We start from the raw sequence: 20,540 nt of genomic DNA, 5'->3' as shown, positions 1-20,540 counted from the left end.
CTAATAGTTTCAATCATAAGTGCATAGAATTCCAAGTCAGGGATGACATGCTAGCAGTGGCCTCTCCCACATAAAACTAGCTATCGGTCTAGTAAAGTAGTCAATTGCTTAGGGACAATTTCACAACTCCTACCACCACTTTTCCACACTCGCTATATTTACTTTATTGCTTCTTTATCTAAACAGCCCCTACTTTTTATTTACGTGATTTTTATTATCTTGCAAACCTATCCAACAACACCTACAAAATACTTCTAGTTTCATACTTGTTCTAGGTAAAGCGAACACTAAGCATGCATAGAGTTGTATCAGTGACAGATAGGACTTGAGAGAATATTTGTTCTACCTTTAGCTCCTCGTTGGTTTTGACACTCTTACTTATCGACAGAGGCTACAATTATCCCCTATACTTGTGGGTTATCAGCCCCCGAGGCAGGGGGCGCCCCCCCACCCTTGTGGACAGTGGGTGGCCCCCCTCTGGTGCTTTCTTCGCCCAATATTTTTTATATATTTCAAAACTGACTATCATGGAGTTTCAGAACTTTTGGAGTTGTGCAGATAGGTCTCTAGTATTTGCTCCTTTTCCAGCCCAGATTTTCGACTGTCGGCATTCTCCCTCTTCATGTAAACCTTGTAAAATAAGAGAGAAAAGGCATGAGTATTGTGACATAATGTGTGGTAACAGCCCATAATGCAATAAATATCGATATAAAAGCATGATGCAAAATGGATGTATCAACTCCCCCAAGCTTAGACCTCGCTTGTCTTCAAGCAGAAGCCGATATCGAAAAATATGTCCACATGTTTAGAGATAGAGGTGTCGATAAACTAAAATATGGACATGACGGCATCATGATCGTTCTTAGAACAACAACATATATATTGTCATATAATTTCTTATGCTTAAAGTAAAAATATATTCACAATGTCAAGTATGAATCAGAAACTTCATTAAAAACTAGCAAACCATAATCTCAGCCATTGAAGCAATTGCAATTTATCATAACATCCGAAAGAGTCAATATAAGAGCTTTTCAGCAAGTCCACATACTCAACTATCCTTTAATCTTTCACAATTTCTAACACTCACGCAATATTTATGGGTATGAAGTTTTAATCGGACACAGAGAAAGATAGGGGCTTATAGTTTTGCCTCCCAACCTTTTACCTCAAGGGTAACGTCAACAATAATGCTTTATGAAAACTCACATCCAATTGGATATATATATATCAGGATCTTTCCAACACATAGTGCTTGCCGCTACCTCTTGAGCACTGCGTTGGATTTCCCCGAAGAGGAGAGGATGATGCAGTAAAGTAGCGTAAGTATTTCACTCAGTTTTTGAGAACCAAGGTATCACTCCAGTAGGAGATCACGCACGAGTCCCTCGTACCTACACAAAACGATAGCTACTCGCAACCAACGCGATTAGGGGTTGTCAATCCCTTCACGGTCACTTACGAGGGTGAGATCTGATAGAGATGATAAATAATATTTTTGATATTTTTGATATAGAGATGCAAAGTAAAAAGTAGAACGCAAAGTAAAAACAAAGCAAGTAATAAAGTAATGGAGATTGATATGATGAGAATAGACCCATGGGCCATAGGTTTCACTAGTGGCTTCTCTCAAGAGCATAAATATTCTACGGTGGGTGAACAAATTACTGTTGAGCAATTGACAGAATTGAGCATAATTATGAGTATATCTAGGTATGATCATGTGTATAGGCATCACGTCCAAGACAAGTAGATCGAAACGATTTTGCATCTACTACTATTACTCCACTCATTGACCGCTATCCAGCATGCATCTAGAGTATTAAGTTAAAAACAGAGTAACGCCTTAAGCAAGATGACATGATGTAGAGGGATAAATTCATGAAATATGATAAAAAAACCCATCTTGTTATCCTCAATGGCAACAATACAATACGTGCCTTGCAACCCTTTCTGTTACTGGATAAGGACACCGCAAGATCGAACCCAAAGCTAAACACTTCTCCCATTGCAAGAACTACCAATCTAGTTGGCCAAACCAAACGGATAATTCGAAGAGACTTGCAAAGATAACTCAATCATACATAAAAGAATTCAGAGAAGATTCAAATATTATTCATAGATAAGCTGGATCATAAACCCACAATTCATCAATCTCAACAAACACACCGCAAAAAGAAGATTACATCGAATAGATCTCCACAAGAGAGGGGGGGAACATTGTATTGAGATCCAAAAAGAGAGAAGAAGCCATCTAGCTACTAGCTATGGACCCGAAGTAAACTACTCGCACTTCATCGGAGAGGCTATGGTGTTGATGTAGAAGCCCTCTGTGGTAGATGCCCCCTCCGGCGGAGCTCCGGAACAGGCCCAAGATGGGATCTCGCGAATACAGAAAGTTGCGGCGGTGGAATTAGGTTTTTGGCTCCGTATTTGATCTGACGGGGGTACGTAGGTATATGTAGGAGGAAGGAGTATGTCGGTGGAGCAACAGGGGGCCCACAAGGCAGGGGGCGCGCCCAGGGTGGGCGCCCTCCACCCTCGTGGCCGCCTCTGGCACTTCTTGGAGTAGGTTCCAAGTCTCCTGGGTCACGTTCGGTGAGAAAATCACGTTCCCAAAGGTTTCATTCCGTTTGGACTCCGTTTGATATTATGTTTCTTCGAAATACTGAAATAGGCAAAAAACAACAATTCTGGGCTGGGTCTCCGGTTAATAGGTTAGTCCCAAAAATAATATAAAAGTGGAAAATAAAGCCCAATATAGTCCAAAACAGTAGATAAAGTAGCATGGAGCAATAAAAAATTATAGATACATTGGAGACGTATCAAGCATCCCCAAGCTTAATTCCTGCTCGTCCTCGAGTAGGTAAATGATAAAAGAGAATTTTTGATGCGGAGTGATACTTTGGCATAATTTCAATGTAAATCTTCTTAATTATGGTATGAATATTTAGATCCGAAAGATTCAAGACAAAAGTTCATTTTGACATAAAAGTAATAATACTTCAAGCGTACTAATCAAAGCAATCATGTCTTCTCAAAATAGCATGGTTAAAGAAAGTTATCCCTACAAAATCATATAGTCTGGCTATGATCTATCTTCATCACACAAAGTATTTAATCATGCACAACCCCGATGATGAGCCAAGCAATTGTTTCATACTTTAGTAATCTCAAACTTTTTCAACTTTCACGCAATACATGATCGTGAGCCATGGACATAGCACTATAGGTGGAATAGAATGGTGGTTCTGGAGAAGACAAAAAAGGAGAAGATAGTCTCACATCAACTAGGCGTATCAATGGGCTATGGAGATGCCCATCAATAGATATTGATGTGAGTGAGTAGGGATTGCCATGCAACGGATGCACTAGAGCTATAAGTATATGAAAGCTCAACAAAATAAACTAAGTGGGTGTGCATCCAACTTGCTTGCTCACGAAGACCTAGGGCACTTTTGAGGAAGCCCATCATAGGAATATACAAGCCAAGTTCTATAATGAAAAATTCCCACTAGTATATGAAAGTGACAACATATGAGACTCTCTATCATGAAGATCATGGTGCTACTTTGAAGCACAAGTGTGGTAAAAGGATAGTAGCATTGTCCCTTCTCTCTTTTTCTCTCATTTTTTTATTTTTTTATTTTTTATTTTGGTGGGCTTCTTTGGCCTCTTTTTTTTATTTGGGCTTCTTTGGCCTCTTTTATTTTTCATAAAGTCCGGAGTCTCATCCCGACTTATGGGGGAATCATAGTCTCCATCATCCTTTCCTCAGTGGGACAATGCTCTAATAATGATTATCATCACACTTTTATTTTTCTTACAACTCAACAATTACAACTCGATACTTAGAACAAAATATGACTCTATATGAACGCCTCCGATGGTGTACCGGGATATGCACTAAATCAAGAGTGACATGTATGAAAGAATTATGGACGGTGGCTTTGCCACAAATACAATGTTAACTACATGTTCATGCAAAAAGCAATATGACAAAAGTAATGTGTGTCATATGAACGGAACGGTGGAAAGTTGCATGGCAATATATCTCGAAATGGCTATGGAAATGCCATGATAGGTAGGTACGGTGGCTGTTTTGAGGAAGGTATATGGTGGGTGTATGATACCGGCGAAAAGTGCGCGGTATTAGAGAGGCTAGCAATGGTGGAAGGGTGAGAGTACGTATAATCCATGGACTCAACATTAATCAAAAGAACTCATGCACTTATTGCAAAAATTTAGAAGTCATCAAAAACCAAAGCACTAAACGCATACTCCTAGGGGGATAGATTGGTAGGAAAAGACCATCGCTCGTCCCTGACTGCCACTCATAAGGAAGACAATCATTAAATAAAATTGTGCTCCGACTTCATCACAAAGCGGTTCACCATACGTGCATGCTACGGGAATCACAAACTTCAACACAAGCATTCTTTAAATTCATAATCACCCCAACTAGCATTGCTTTGATATTATCACCTCCATATCTCAAAACAATTATCAAGCATCAAACTTATCTTAGTATTCAACGCACTCAAAAGAAAGTTTCACATATCTTGAATACCAAGTATATTATCTTTAAGAAAATTACCATGCTATTAACAACTCTCAAAATAATCTAAGTGAAGCATGAGAGATCAATAGTTTATGTAAAACAAATCCACCACCGTGCTCTAAAAGATCTAAGTGAAGTACTAGAGCAAAAAATATTACACTCAAAAGATATAAGTGAAGCACTATGAGCAAAACTATCAAGCTCAAAAGATATAAGTGAAGCACTATGAGCAAAACTATCAAGCACATATAGTATTCTAGCAAATTCCAAATCATGTATGGCTTTCTCAAAAGGAGTGTACAGCAAGGAAGATTGTGGTAAACTAACAAGCAAAGACGCAAATAATACAAGACGCTCCAGGCAAAACACATAACATGTGGTGAATAAAAATATAGCTCCAAGTAAATTACCGATGGAAGTAGACGAAAGAGGGGATGCCTTCCGGGGCATCCCCAAGCTTTGACTTTTTGGTGTCCTTGGATTATCTTGGGGGTGCCATGGTCATCCCCAATCTTAGGCTCTTGCCACTCTTTGTTCCATAATCCATCAAAAGAATTCACCCAAAACTTGAAAACTTCACAACACAAAACTCAATAGAAATCTCATGATCTCCGTTAGTTGAAGAAAACAAAAGACTACTTTAAGGTACTGTAATGAATTCATTCTTTATTTATATTGGTGTTAAACCTACCATATTCCAACTTCCTTATGGTTTATAAACTAATTTATTAGCCATAGATGCATTGAAATAAGCAAACAACACACGAAAAACAGAATCTGTCAAAAACAGAACAGTCTGTAGCAATATGTAACTAACGCAAACTTCTGGAACTCTAAAACTTCTACCAAAAGAGTACATACTGGACAATTTGTTTATTGATCATCAGCAAAAAGAATCAATGCAAAAGCACATTTCTGTGATTTATTGATTTTTTTCTCGTGAGCGCAAAGTTTCTGTTTTTCAGCAGAATCAAATCAACTATCATCATAGCTTATCCTATAGGTTCTACTTGGCACAAACACTAATTAAAACATAAAACCACATCTAAATAGAAAGTAGAAACAAAATTTAACACTAAACAGGAACAAAAACAAAAAATAAAAAATAAAATTGGGTTGCCTCCCAACAAGCGCTATCGTTTAACGCCCCTAGCTAGGCATAAAAGCAAGGATAGATCTAACGAGTGCCATAATAGTAAGATAGATCTTGAAAACTCATCTCATATTATCTACGTTCGGCAGAAAGCTTTCTTTGAGGCAAGCAAAAGTAATCAAAAGGGCTAAATTTGGTGGGACAAAGGTCCCCAAGATCAATCAAAGGAGGAATAGGTTCCTCCTTCGGCCCTTCATAGTGCACCACTATTTCATCACTAAAAGCATTCTTTTGGCAAAATTTTGTGAGACTATACTCAAGAGAGTATCCTAGCTCATTGTTTCTAAGAGCAAAATCATTATTAAGTTCGTTAATGCAATCAATCAAGACTTGGTAGGAAACTTTTTTCTAAGGTTTTCATTAAAAGTGACATAGTCGGAAGATTGAAAACGTCTAAATTCCTCTTGATCATAAAGGATCGCTTCTATGGGAGGACGACCGGCGTCCACCCTATAGTGCGCAAATATTTCTTTGGCCTCTCTAATGATAAATCTAAACTCATGAGCCAAAAGATAGTAACAGCGCGCTTAACAGAACAATGCTCAATATTAGAAAATTCTAGAAAAATTCTTTGTATGCAAGGATGCATATGCATAAATTGTCTTTCAAATTCAACTACAAGCATAGCGATAGCATCCGCAATGCTACTAGTTCTATGAAGAATAGAACAACCCAAGGAAGGTAAAGCACCGGCACAAGTAAAGAAATCTTGAATAACAACTTTGCCAAAAATGTTACCACTGCCGATTCGAAACTTTTTAGTATGCAAGATAGGGGGTTCATCGGCCGGAGCCTCGGGATTTTCCATGTTATCATTATTGTCCATATTGACGATAATCTCCCCAATTTCAGACATAGCGGCAAACAAAAAGGTAAACGAGAAAAAGGCGAAAGGGAAAGAGAGGAGGAGATTGGGAAAGAGAGGGCGAATAAAACGGCAAGGGTGAAGTGGGGGAGAGGAAAACGAGAGGCAAATAATGTAATGCGAGAGATAGGGATTATGATGGGTACTTGGTATAGTTGACTTTTGCGCAAACTCCCCGGCAACGGCGCCAGAAATTCTTCTTGCTACCTCTTGAGCACTGCGTTGGATTTCCCCGAAGAGGAGAGGATGATGCAGTAAAGTAGCATAAGTATTTCCCTCAAATTTTGAGAACCAAGGTATCAATCCAGTAGGAGATCACGCACGAGTCCCGCGTACCTATACAAAACGATAGCTACTCGTAACCAACGCGATTAGGGGTTGTCAATCCCTTCACGGTCACTTACGAGGGTGAGATCTGATAGAGATGATAAATAATATTTTTGGTATTTTTGATATAGAGATGCAAAGTAAAAAGTAAAAGGCAAAGTAAAAAACAAAGCAAGTAATAAAGAAATGGAGATTGATATGATGAGAATAGACCCGGGGGCCATAGGTTTCACTAGTGGCTTCTCTCAAGAGCATAAATATTCTACGGTGGGTGAACAAATTACTGTTGAGCAATTGACAGAATTGAGCATAATTATGAGTATATCTAGGTATGATCACGTGTATAGGCATCACGTCCAAGACAAGTAGATCAAAATGATTCTGCATCTACTACTATTACTCCACTCATCGACCGCTATCCAGCATGCATCTAGAGTATTAAGTTAAAAACAGAGTAACGCCTTAAGCAAGATGACATGATGTAGAGGGATAAATTCATGCAATATGATAAAAAAAACATCTTGTTATCCTCAATGGCAACAATACAATATGTGCCTTGCAACCCTTTCTGTCACTGGGTAAGGACACCGCAAGATCGAACCCAAAGCTAAACATTTCTCCCATTGCAAGAACTACCAATCTAGTTGGCCAAACCAAACGGATAATTCGAAGAGACTTGCAAAGATAACTCAATCATACATAAAAGAATTCAGAGAAGATTCACATATTACTCATAGATAAGCTGGATCATAAACCCACAATTCATTGGTCTCAACAAACAGACCGCAAAAAGAAGATTACATCGAATAGATCTCCACAAGAGAGGGGGAGAACATTGTATTGAGATCCAAAAAGAGAGAAGAAGCCATCTAGCTACTAGATATGGACCCGAAGGTCTGAAGTAAACTACTCACACTTCATCGGAGAGGCTATGGTGTTGATGTAGAAGCCCTCCGTGGTAGATGCCCCCTCTGGTGGAGCTCCGGAACAGGCCCCAAGATGGGATCTCGCAGATACAGAAAGTTGCGGCGGTGGAATTAGGTTTTTGGCTCTGTATTTGATCTGATGGGGGTACGTAGGTATATATAGGAGGAAGGAGTACGTCGGTTGAGCAACAGGGGGCCCACGAGGCAGGGGGGCGCGCCGAGGGGGGGCGCCCTCCACCCTCGTGACCGCCTCTGGCACTTCTTGGAGTAGGGTCCAAGTCTCTTGGATCACGTTCGGTGAGAAAATCACGTCCCCGAAGGTTTCATTCCGTTTGGACTCCGTTTGATATTCTATTTCTTCGAAATACTAAAATAGGCAAAAAACAGCAATTCTGGGCTGGGCCTCCGGTTAATAGGTTAGTCCCAAAAATGATATAAAAGTGGAAAATAAAGCCCAATATAGTCCAAAATAGTAGATAAAGTAGCATGGAGCAATAAAAAATTATAGATACGTTGGAGACGTATCACCTGCCAAAGGATAAAGTATAAAAAGGAAAGGTGAAGATCACCATGACTCTTGTATAAGGTAGAAGGCAAAAGTAAAATATAGGCCCTTCGCAAAGGGAAGCAGAGGTTGTCATGCACTTTTATGGTTGTATGCACAAAATCTTAATGCAAAAGAACGTCACTTTATATTGCCACTTGTGATAGGGACCTTTATTATGCAGTCCGTCGCTTTTATTTCTTCCATATCACAAGTTCGTATAAAGCTTATTTTCTCCACACTAATAGATCATACATATTTAGAGAGCAATATTTTATTGCTTGCAACAATGACAACTTACTTGAAGGATGTTACTCAATCCATAGGTAGGTATGGTGGACTCTCATGGCAAAACTGGGTTTAAGGATATTTGGAAGCACAAGTAGTATCTCTACTTGGTGCAAAGAATTTGGCTAGCATGAGGGGGAAAGGCAAGCTCAACATGTGGGATGATCCATGACAATATACTTTATTTTGGATATAAGAAAAAATAACCCATTATGTTGTCTTCCTTGTCCAACATCAACTTTTTAGCATGTCATATTTTAATGAGTGCTCACAATCATAAAAGATGTCCAAGATAGTATATTTATATGTGAAAACCTCTCTTTCTTTATTACTTCCTATTAATTGCAACGATGACCAAAACTATGTTTGTCAATTCTAAACAACTTTTATTCGTCATTATCTTTATATGTGAAGTCATTACTCTCCATAAGATCAATATGATCTTTTTATTTCTTTTTATTCTTTCTCTTTCTTTTATTCCCTCGAGATCATAGCAAGATAGCAAAGCCCTTGACTCAAAACTAATCTTTATTTTATATAGCTCACAGACTCGATTACATAGATAGGTATCAAAATAAAAAATAAAAGCTAGATCATGCTAAACTTTATTCTACTAGATCAATATATAACCAAAAGGATCGAACTAAGAAAAATGGTAAAGATAGAGGTGTGATGGTGATACGATACCGGGGCACCTCCCCCAAGCTTGGAAGTTACCAAGGGGAGTGCCCATACCCATGTGTTTATGTCTCTTTCTTTGGAGGTGGTGATGATGGAGTTGTTGATTATGTAGGCTTATTGTCCATCTTCCAAGGCATAGGCTCACGATCATAGAAGGATGATCGAGTCTCCGGGATCCTCAAAATTGCAGCCAAACTCATCCTCTTGAATCTATATTCATACTCACAGTTTTGGTTTTGTAGGTCATAGATCTGGGCTTGGAGGTGCTCGATTTTCTCATGAAGCTTGAAGATGGTCTCCCCAATGTTCTTGGCATCCATCTTGTGGTTGTTGGTGAACTCCGCGATCATCATGTGGTTGGCATTGAGTCCGCGTTCCACCATCCCTTGGCACTTGAAAACTTGTTGCTCCATTGCTTCGAGTCTTGTCTCCACGCTTCCGGTCCTCCTTGGTCCCTCAACATCGCGGATGTGCAGCACCCCCTCATGCATCTCAATGATTTGAGGGTGTTGCAGCGCCTCCGCGAGGTAGGGGTTGATGACCTTCTCGAAAAACTTGTCCTTGGGGGCACTTGAAGACGTCATGGTGATCTAGATCTGTCAGAAAAACAACTCGAAACAAAAGCATAGAATTTTGTCATGGTACGGTAGTCAAAACCTTTGAGAGATTGTATAATGATTTTTTACCGACCAAAAGAAGTATCGTGCAAGAAAACAGAGTCCGAAGGGCACACGAGGTGCCCACGAGGCAGGGGGCGTGCCCAGGGGGGTAGGGTGCGCCCTCCACCCTCGTGGATGCCTCATGTCCTTCCCGGACTACTTCGTATTTCCATATTTTCTTAAATATTCCAAAACAAAGAAAAATTGATATTAAAACTGTTTTGGAGTCGGTTTACTTACCGTACCACATACATATTCCTTTCCGAGTCTGAAACATTCTGGAAAGTGTCCCTTATGTACTCCTCCGGGGTTACGGTGTCAATAACATTGGTTTCAACATTTATGGGATTACCTGAGATATAATGTTTGATTCTTTGAACATTCACCACCTTCGGATTTGTGTCTTCGAAGTTGTTGATTTTTATGGCACCGGAGTGATTGACCTCCTCGATAACGTAAGGACCTTCCCATTTAGAGAGAAGTTTTCCTGCAAAAAATCTTAAACGAGAGTTGTATAACAAAACATATCACCTACATTAAACTCACGCTTTTGTATCCTTTTGTCATGCCATCTTTTAACTTTTTCTTTAAACAGTTTGGCATTCTCATAGGCATGGGTTGTCCATTCATCAAGTGAGCTAATGTCAAATAGCCTCTTCTCACCGGCAAGTTTGAAATCATAATTGAGCTCTTTAATAGCCCAATATGCCTTATGTTCTAGTTCGAGAGGTAAGTGACATGCTTTTCCATAAACCATTTTGTAAGGAGACATACCCATAGGATTTTTATATGCAGTTCTATAGGCCCATAATGCATCATCAAGTTTCTTGGACCAATTCTTTCTAAATCTATTAATATTCTTTTGCAAAATTAATTTAATCTCTCTGTTACTCAATTCTACTTGACCACTAGACTGTGGATGATACAGAGATGCAATTCTATGATTGACATCATACTTAGCAAGCATTTTACGAAAAGCACCATGAATAAAATGTGAACCACCATCAGTCATTAAGTATCTAGGGACTCCAAATCTCAGAAAAATAACTTCTTTAAGCATCTTAATAGAGGTGTTATGATCAACACTACTAGTTGGAATAGCTTCTACCCACTTAGTAACGTAATCAACAATAACTAAAATATGTGTATACCCATTAGAGGAAGGAAATTGTCCCATATAATCAAAGCCCCAAACATCAAATGATTCAACAACAAGTGAATAGTTCATAGGCATTTCTTGACGTCTACAAATATTACCAATTCCTTGACATTCATCACAACACAAGACAAACTTATAGGCATCTTTGAAGAGAGTAGGCCAATAAAAACCGGATTGCAATACCTTATGTGCAGTTCTATCTCATGCGTGATGTCCTCCATATGCCTCGGAGTGACACTTGCGTAGGATCTGTTCCTGTTCATGCTCAGGTACACAACGTCTAATAACACCATCTGCTCCTTCTTTATAAAGGTGTGGGTCATCCCAAAAGTAATGCCTTAAATCATAGAAAAACCTTTTCTTTTGCTGGTATATGAAACTAGGTGGTATAAATTTAGCAACAATGTAATTAGCATAATTAGCATACCATGGAGCAGTACGAGAAGCATTTATGACAGCCAATTGTTCATCAGGAAAGCTATCATCAATAGGTAGTGGGTCATCAAGAACATTCTCTAACCTAGACAAGTTGTCTGCAATAGGGTTATCAGCTCCCTTTTTATCAATAATATGCAAATCAAATTCTTGTAGCAAGATAACTCATCTAATAAGTCTAGGTTTAGCATCTTTCTTTTCCATAAGATATTTAATAACAGCATGATCAGTGTGAACGGTTACTTTTGAATCAACAATATAAGGTCTGAACTTATCACAAGAAAATACAACCGCTAAAAATTCTTTTTCGGTAGTAGCATAATTTCTCTGGGCACTGTCTAGAGTTTTACTAGCATATTGGATAACATTTAATTTCTTATCAACTCTTTGTCCTAGAACAGCACCTACAGCATAATCACTAGCATCACACATGATTTCAAAGGGTAAATTCCAATCAGGTGGCTGAACAATAGGTATAGAAATCAAGGCTTTCTTAAGTATTTCAAATGCTTCTACGCAATCATCATCAAAGACAAAAGGAACATCTTTTTGTAAGAGATTGTAAGAGGCCTAGAAATTTTTGAGAAGTCTTTAATGAACCTCCTATAAAAACCGGCGTGACCAAGGAAACTTCTTATACCTTTGATGTCCTTGGGACACACCATCTTTTCAATAGCATCAAATTTAGCTTTGTCAACTTCAATACCTCTTTCAGAAATTTTATGCTCCAAGACAATACCTTCATTAACCATAAAGTGACACTTCTCCCAATTCAAGACAAGATTAGTTTCTTCACATCTCTGCAAAACTCGATCAAGGTTGCTTAAGCAATCATCAAAAGAAGTTCCATACACGGAGAAATCATCCATGAAAACCTCAACAATCTTTTCACAGAAGTCAAAGAATATAGCAGTCATACATCTTTGAAAGGTAGCAGGTGCATTACATAAACCAAAAGGCATACGTCTATAAGCAAAGGTACCGAAAGGGCAAGTAAAAATGGTCTTACCTTGATCCTCTTTTGACACAGGTATTTGAGAGAAACCAGAATAACCATCTAGAAAGCAAAAATGTGTATGTTTGGATAATATTCCTAGCATTTGATCAATAAAAGGTAGAGGGTAATGATCTTTTCTAGTAGCTTTATTTAATTTGCGGAAATCAATTACCATTCTATAACCCGTAACTATTCTTTGTGGGATCAATTCATCTTTATCATTAGGAACTACAGTAATACATCCCTTCTTAGGGACACAATGAACATGACTTACCCACTGACTATCAGCAACAAGATAAATTATACTTGCCTCCAGAAGGTTTAGTATTTCATTAATTACCACTTCTTTCATCTTAGGATTTAACCGTCGTTGGTGATCAACAACAGGTTTAGCGTCTTTCTCCAATTTTATTTTGTGTTGGCATAGAGTGGGACTAATGCCCTTAAGATCATCAAGAGTATATCCAATAGCAGCACGGTGCTTCTTCAGAGTTTCCAATAATTTCTCTTCTTCCCGCTCTGAAAGGTTAGCACTAATAATAACATGATATATCTTCTTTTCATCAAGATAAGCATATTTAAGAGTATGAGGTAATGGTTTAAGCTCAAACACGAGATCACCCTTGGGTGGAGGAGGATCCCCTAGGATTTCAACATGCAAGTTGTGTTTCAAAATAGGTCCCTATTTAAATAATACTTCATCTATTTCCCTTCTTTCATTCATAAACATATCATTTTCATGGTCTAGCAAATATTGTTCTAAAGGATCATTAGGAGGCACATCAATAGAACCAATACCAATAATTTCATCTTTACTAGGGAATTATTTAGCATGGGGTTGTCTACAGAATTTAGCAAAGTTAAAATCATGAGACATATCCCCTAAACCAACCATAACAATATCCTTCTCTCAATCTATCTTAGCATTAACAGTATTCAAGAAGGGTCTACCAAATATAATGGGACAAAAATCATCTTGTGGGGAAGCAAGAACAAGAAAATCAGTAGGATATTCAATTTTCCCACACAAGACTTCCACATCCCTAACAATCCCAACTGGTGAAATAGTATCTCTATTGGCAAGCTTAATAGTAACATCAATATCTTCTATCTCAACAGGTGCAATATCATGCATAATTTCTTTATATAAAGTACAAGGTATTGCACTGACACTAGCACCCATATCACATAAGCCATGATAACAGTGATCTCCTATTAGCAGAAACAACAGGCATACCAACAACAGGTCTATGTTTATTTCTAATATTGGGTCTAGCAATTCTAGCAGCTTCATCACAGAAGTAAATAACATGCCCATCAATATTATCAACCAAGAGATCTTTAACCATAGCAATATTAGGTTCAACTTTAATTTGCTCAGGGGGTGTAGGTGTTCTAGCATTACTCTTACAAACCACAGTTGAAGTTTTAGCATGATCATTTATTCTAAGAGGGAAAGGTGGTTTCTCAATATAAGCGGTAGGAACAATAGGATCAACATATAAGTGATAGTCTTTTCTTCAAGTTTAATAGGTTCTACTACTTTTACTTCAATGGGATGATGATATTTAAACCACTTCTCGTTAGGGAGATCAACATGAGTAGCAAATGATTCACATAAAGAAGCTAGTATCTCAGAGTCAAGTCCATATTTAGTGCTAAATTCACGAAAAGCATCGGTATCCATAATTTTTTTAACACAATCAAACTTAGGTGTTATACCTGACTCCTTACCTTCGTCGAGTTTCCAATCTTCAGAGTTGCGTTTAATTCTTTCCAATAAATCCCATATGAATTCAATAGTCTTCATCATAAAAGAACCAGTACAAGAAGTATCGAGCATGGAGCGATTATGAGAGAAAGCCGAGCATAATTTTTTTGAATAATAATTTCTCTTGAGAGCTCATGATTGGGGCATGAATATAATATTGACTTAAGCCTCCCACAAGCTTGAGCGATACTTTCTCCTTCGCGAGGCCAAAAATTATATCTATAATTACAATCACGATGAACCAGATACATAGGATAAAACTTCCGATGAAATTCCAATTTCAATCAGTTGTAGTTCCATGATCCAATATCATCACATAGCCTAAACCATGTCAATGCCTTTCCCTTCAAAGATAAAGGGAAGAGCTTCTTCTTGATAACATCCTCGGGCATACCTGCAAGCTTAAATAATCCACAAAATCCATCCACATAGATTAGGTGCATATCAGGATGTAATGTTCCATCTCTTGTAAAAGGATTAGTTAGCAGTTTCTCCATCATACCCGAAGAAATTTTAAAGTAAACATTTTCAGTAGGTTCAGTAGGTTGATGAGCAACCTTTGCTCTACTCGTCGGGGTGAAGATACCCCGATCAAGCCCCTCAAAGGATTATTTTTCATAGTAACAAGTGACAGTAAATTTCAGCACACTATATAAATTTTTCCTTACCAAATTCCACCTACCAAATGTGCTCCCCGGCTATGGTTCCAGAAAAGAGTCTTGATGACCCACAAGTATAGGATATCTATCGTAGTCCTTTCGATAAGTAAGAGTGTCGAACCCAACAAGGAGCAGAAGGAAATGGCAAGCGGTTTTCAGTAAGGTATTCACTGCAAGCACTGAAATTGTCGGTAACAGATAGTTTTGTGATAAGGTAACTCGTAACGGGTAATAAGTAACAAAAGTAAACAAGGTGCAGCAAGGTGGCCCAATCCTTTTTGTAGCAAAGGACAAGCCTGGACAAACTCTTATATAAAGGAAAGCGCTCCCGAGGAAAGATGGGAATTATCGTCAAGCTAGTTTTCATCATGCTCAGATGATTCGCGTTCGTTACTTTGATAATTTGATATGTGGATGGACCGGTGCTTGGGTACTGCCCTTCCTTGGACAAGCATCCCACTTATGATTAACCGCTCTCGCAAGCATCCGCAACTACAAAAGAAGAATTAAGGTAAACCTAACCATAACACGAAACATATGGATCCAAATCAGCCCCTTACGAAGCAACACATAAACTAGGGTTTAAGATTTTGTCACTCTAGCAACCCATCATCTACTTATTACTTCCCAATTCCTTCCTCTAGGCCCAAACAATGATAAAGTGTCATGTAGTCGATGTTCACATACCACCACTATAGGAAAGACAACATACATCTCATCAAAATATCGAACGAATACCAAATTCACATGACTACTTATAACAAGATTTCTCCCATGTCCTCGGGAACAAGCGTAACTACTCACAAATCATATTCATGTTCATAATTAGAGGGTTATTAATATGCATAAAGGATCTGAACATATGATCTTCCATCGAATAAACCAACTAGCATCAACTACAAGGAGTAATCAACACTGCTAGCAACCCACAAGTACTAATCTGAGGTTTTGAGACAAAGATCAGATACAAGAGATGAACTGGGGTTTGAGAGGAGATGGTGCTGGTGAATATGTTGATGGAGATTGATCCCCTCTCGATGAAGGATCGATGGTGATGACGATGGTGACGATTTCCCCCTCCCGAAGGGATGTTTCCCCCGCAGAACAGCTCCGTCGGAGCCCTAGATTGGTTCCGCCAAGGTTCCACCTCGAGACGGCGGCGCTTCATCCCGAAAGCTTCCTTATGATTTTTTTAGGGCAAAAGACACCATAAACCAGAAGATGGGCATCGGGGGGCTTCCAGGTGGCCCCCCTCTTGTGCTTTCTTCGCATATTGTTTTTAATATATTTCAAAACTGACTTTCGTGGAGTTTAAGGACTTTTGGAGTTGTGCAGAATAGGTCTCTAATACTTGCTCCTTTTCCAGCCCAGAATTCCAGCTGTCGGCATTCTCCCTCTTCATTTAAACCTTGTAAAATAAGAGATAGAAGGCATGAGTATTGTGACATAATGTGTGGTAACAGCCCATAATGCAATAAATATCAATATAAAAACATGATCCAAAATGGACGTATCACATCTCCATGGCCATCTCATAACTTTCGATCCAAGCCTCTGGGGGTTGATCCGCCGTGTAATTAGGCGCCTTACAGGGTCCCTTGAAATCCTTAGACAAGCGCTCATTGCGTAGAGCCGACACTAAACATGGCACACCCAAGGTTCTAGAGGTCGCTCCTGCCTCCATGCACACTGAAGTATAAAATGGAGATTGTTGTTGAGCCGCCAACTGAGCCGCCAGCTCCGCCCCACGCCGCGCTCTGCCCTGGTCTACCAAAATCTGAGCATCATTGCCGACACGCGGCGGGTCAGGCCTGCAAGGCTGATTGCGGTGCCGCTCACTGCTTGACACGTCCGTTTCATCAATGCGCCTGCTATAACTCCTGCTTGGGCGAGGTGTTGAGTGGATACGGTCACGACTGTACAAACAAGCCGCCTGCTGGGACACAACCGTCTAAAGAAGCTCTTCGGCTCTTCGTATTTACATTGCCGCTGGCGACTCATCCTGGGCCGGGAGAGCCGCCAGTCGTGTTGCCGCAGCTATCATGTTATCCAAAGGATTAGAAAAATACCCCGGAGGTGTTGGAACATGCTGAGGAGGGGTTACATTCAAACGTGGGGGATCTGTAGCCCGTGGCTGAACCGGTTCTCTTGTCACTGGTGCCTCAGCGGTCCGATTCACACCGGGCGGGTTACTGGGTCCGACCCCAGGCGTGTTGAAAAGATTCCTCGCATCGTAAGTCGGGGGTAGCCGGCTCACATGCCTTTTGTTGAAAACAGCGTTTGACGCATCCATGTACAAGCTTAAGCGGAAGCTCTCCCCCTGAAGTCCTTCTGCCTCCCTCTGTAAGGCGGCTCGCTGTTGCCATTCGGGTGTTCTCTGCATTTAACTCCTCGGCTTGTGCTATCTCATCACGCAATTTTGTAACCTCCGCGTTATGCTGAGCTTGATTCATCGGGTTAACCTCCGTCATTAACAACGTTGTCAGAGCATCCAATAGATCACACAAAACTTGAGCCAGCGGGCGCACAGGGCCTCCTACCCCGAAAGCCGTCGCTGCTGCTGACCCGGAGATCATTGCCGTTGTAGTCGTAGAGTCCTGCGCTGGCTACGTACCGGCCATGAAGACTGTGACCCGGTGTGGCGACTCGTAGGTGTCCAAAATACTGTCGCCATCGGAATAGCCCCCAAGCCCTCTATCCTCAACCTGGTAGATGGAGTTGGTCTCACCAGTAGAAGACTCGTCGCCTGAGTAAATAACCGTCTCACCACCAGATTCAGATCCTCCTTCTAGCTTCGCTCCATGAACGAAACCAGCAAAAACATGCTTTGGGGCGGCTTTAGCCTTGGCGGGTCGCGCTCACCGAGCCGACTCGACGATGTTGGTGCAGATGTCCAGCTTAGCTTCCAACTCGCCGGTCTTGCCGATGAAGACATGAATTCCGCCAAAGGGGACCTGGTACCCGTACTCGATTAAGTCAGCCTCGGGGCCCCAGCCCTCATAGTCGATGTAGAGCTTGCCGCGACGACTCTTGGTCATCCGGCCCACAACGTACCCCTTGGGCCCTGCGAAGCTGACCTTCAAGAACTCGAAACCACCGTGCGCTGGCCCCATGGTGGGCCCCTACTGTCGTGGAATTATCACGTTAGATGTCGCGTGAGGACTTAGGTGTGGAGCCATCGCAACGTAGTTAGCTTGAAGGGGTTAAACGAGACAAGGGACATGGAGAGTTTATACTGGTTCGGCCCCTCTCGGTGGAGGTAACAGCCTAATCCAGTGTAGGGTGGTTATTGCTTGGGTTTCGATTACCAGGGAGCGAATACGCTTGACCTAGTTCTCGATCTCTTTCTTTCCTGCCCTAACTCGCCGCCGGGTCGTCCCTTTATGTACATAGGTTGACGCCCGACGGCTTACAGAGTCCCGGTCGGCTCATAGACAACGTGTCCGGCTCGTTGACTAACTAAATCTGCCTTACAATACAAGTTTATTCTCATGGTGGTTCATCCTCCTAGGCCCTAAGTCGCCTCTGGGTCTTGGGCCGTCAGCGAGCTTGTTATGACCCGCCACCTTCATGCGTTATCGCTAGTGGTATGACCCGGCCCCTCCTGGGCGGTTCATACCTAGTAGTTATATCCCCAACCGTGAGTGTATGCGCGTATGTATGAGCGCTTGCATCTGTACTGTATTAAAAAAAGTGTAAAAACTGAATTTGTATTTGAGGTGGGATACAACTATTCATAGTGCAATCTATTTAAGATATGAACTTTTTCATGATATAAGAATTCCTTTTATGATATAAGAGATAGATTTCATTTATTTGATATCCTAGTCCCATGCTCACCTCTTATTTAGTACTACCTCCGTCCTGGTTTATAGGTCCCCTTTGTAGTTTGTGTCAAATTTGGACTAAAGATTTAACTAACAAACTGTTAATGCATGTCAAGAAAAACTATCTCATTGGATTCGTATTTGAACATAGTTTTCAAAAATATAATGTTTGATGACACGCGTGAACATTTTGATAGTTTAATCTATGGTCAAAATTTGGCACAAAATACAATGGGGACCAATAAACCCGGACGGAGGTAGTATTGTAACATTTATTCTCCTTCTAGGTGGTTCTGGTAACTTGTGAGAAATAACAAACACATAGTATTAGGTGTTGCATGCATGTGGATCCAAGGTATTTCATCTCTTTGTGGGCAATATAGTCCTAAACAATTCCCACAAAAAACAACAATAACATAGCTTTAGGCACATTGAGATATTTGGACCACATACATATTGTACCCCTACGAACTATGCCAACATCGGTAATATCAAGGTTGAATCAATATATATTTTCCGCCGGAAGAAGAATTATGCTCCCTCTATTTTTGAATGTAAGATGAACTGCAAAAACGTCTGTTATTTTAGTTACATACTTCCTCCGTTCAAAAATATTTGTCATTAAAATGGATAAAAAGAGATAGTATTAGGAGTACTTATTAATAATACACACCCGCATGCCAATAGCCACAGAAAGTCTGTTTTCAATGTGCAAGCTTATCTAAACAACCACTAAAAATTTCATCGCGAGAGTATGTTTGCAAGCTGTAGATTCCCCTAAAAAAGGAATATCTCCCAGCAGGAAAAAAGACTGAAACAAACTGTGAAGCATCGGAGAGTTCACGTGTTTTTTTCATTTTTTTGCGGGATGGAGAGTTCACGTGTTAGCCCCTGAAAAAAAGAGAGTTCACGCGTAGCGTGTTAATAAAAAGGTTAAAAAAAGGGTGAATCAAGCTACGAGCCGGTGGGTTGACGGGTCGAATCACGGTCGGGTCGGAGGCTCTGTTTTTCATGGGCCACAACTTGTGGTACGGCGCACTCGGCTCCCTGCCATGTGGGCCACGGGTCTCTGCACCCACGAGTCAGTGGCAGGCCAGTGACCACCCTCTTCGGAAGCGGAACGCGGCCGAAAGGTGTTCATCGGGAGGTGCAAAAGCGTAACGGTAACGGCCAAAAGGGGGCATCAGTTCCGAGGGCTCTGGGACGGCCGCGGCTGACATGCGGGACCCACGGCTGATTCCCTTCCGCACAAGTCAAGTCACCCGCTGATGAGAAATTAACGATGTCCTTTCGTACTGGAGGCCGTTGCACATGGGCGACCTTTGAAGGACAGGGGAGGGGGCCGAAGCGACTCGCGTGGCAGTGGCGCTGCTCTGGACGGTGGATTTACCTTAGCCTGACGCGCGGGGACCACCGCCAGTGGACCAGGTTGTCGGGCCAACTCCACCGCACGACCCCAAACGGACGTTCGTTTTGTCCGGATTTCGTCCGTTTGGGGTGGCAATGAGGACCAAAACGGACATGCGTGTCCGGCTTGTGTTCGACGCGCCCACCGCGACAGAGCGACCCAAAATGTCCGCCCCCACCTCCCCACCCGCTCGCCTGCCGCGTCTTGCCGCCCGCGCACCCCGCTTGCCGCCCCCGCGCGCCCGCCACCGCCCGGTCGCACGGCGCTCGCCTCCGCCACC

The sequence above is a fragment of the Triticum dicoccoides genome, chromosome 3B (genome assembly GCF_002162155.2).
Source record: "Triticum dicoccoides isolate Atlit2015 ecotype Zavitan chromosome 3B, WEW_v2.0, whole genome shotgun sequence".
Lineage (NCBI taxonomy): Eukaryota > Viridiplantae > Streptophyta > Magnoliopsida > Poales > Poaceae > Triticum > Triticum dicoccoides.
Note: the sequence above shows the minus strand (reverse complement) of the source record.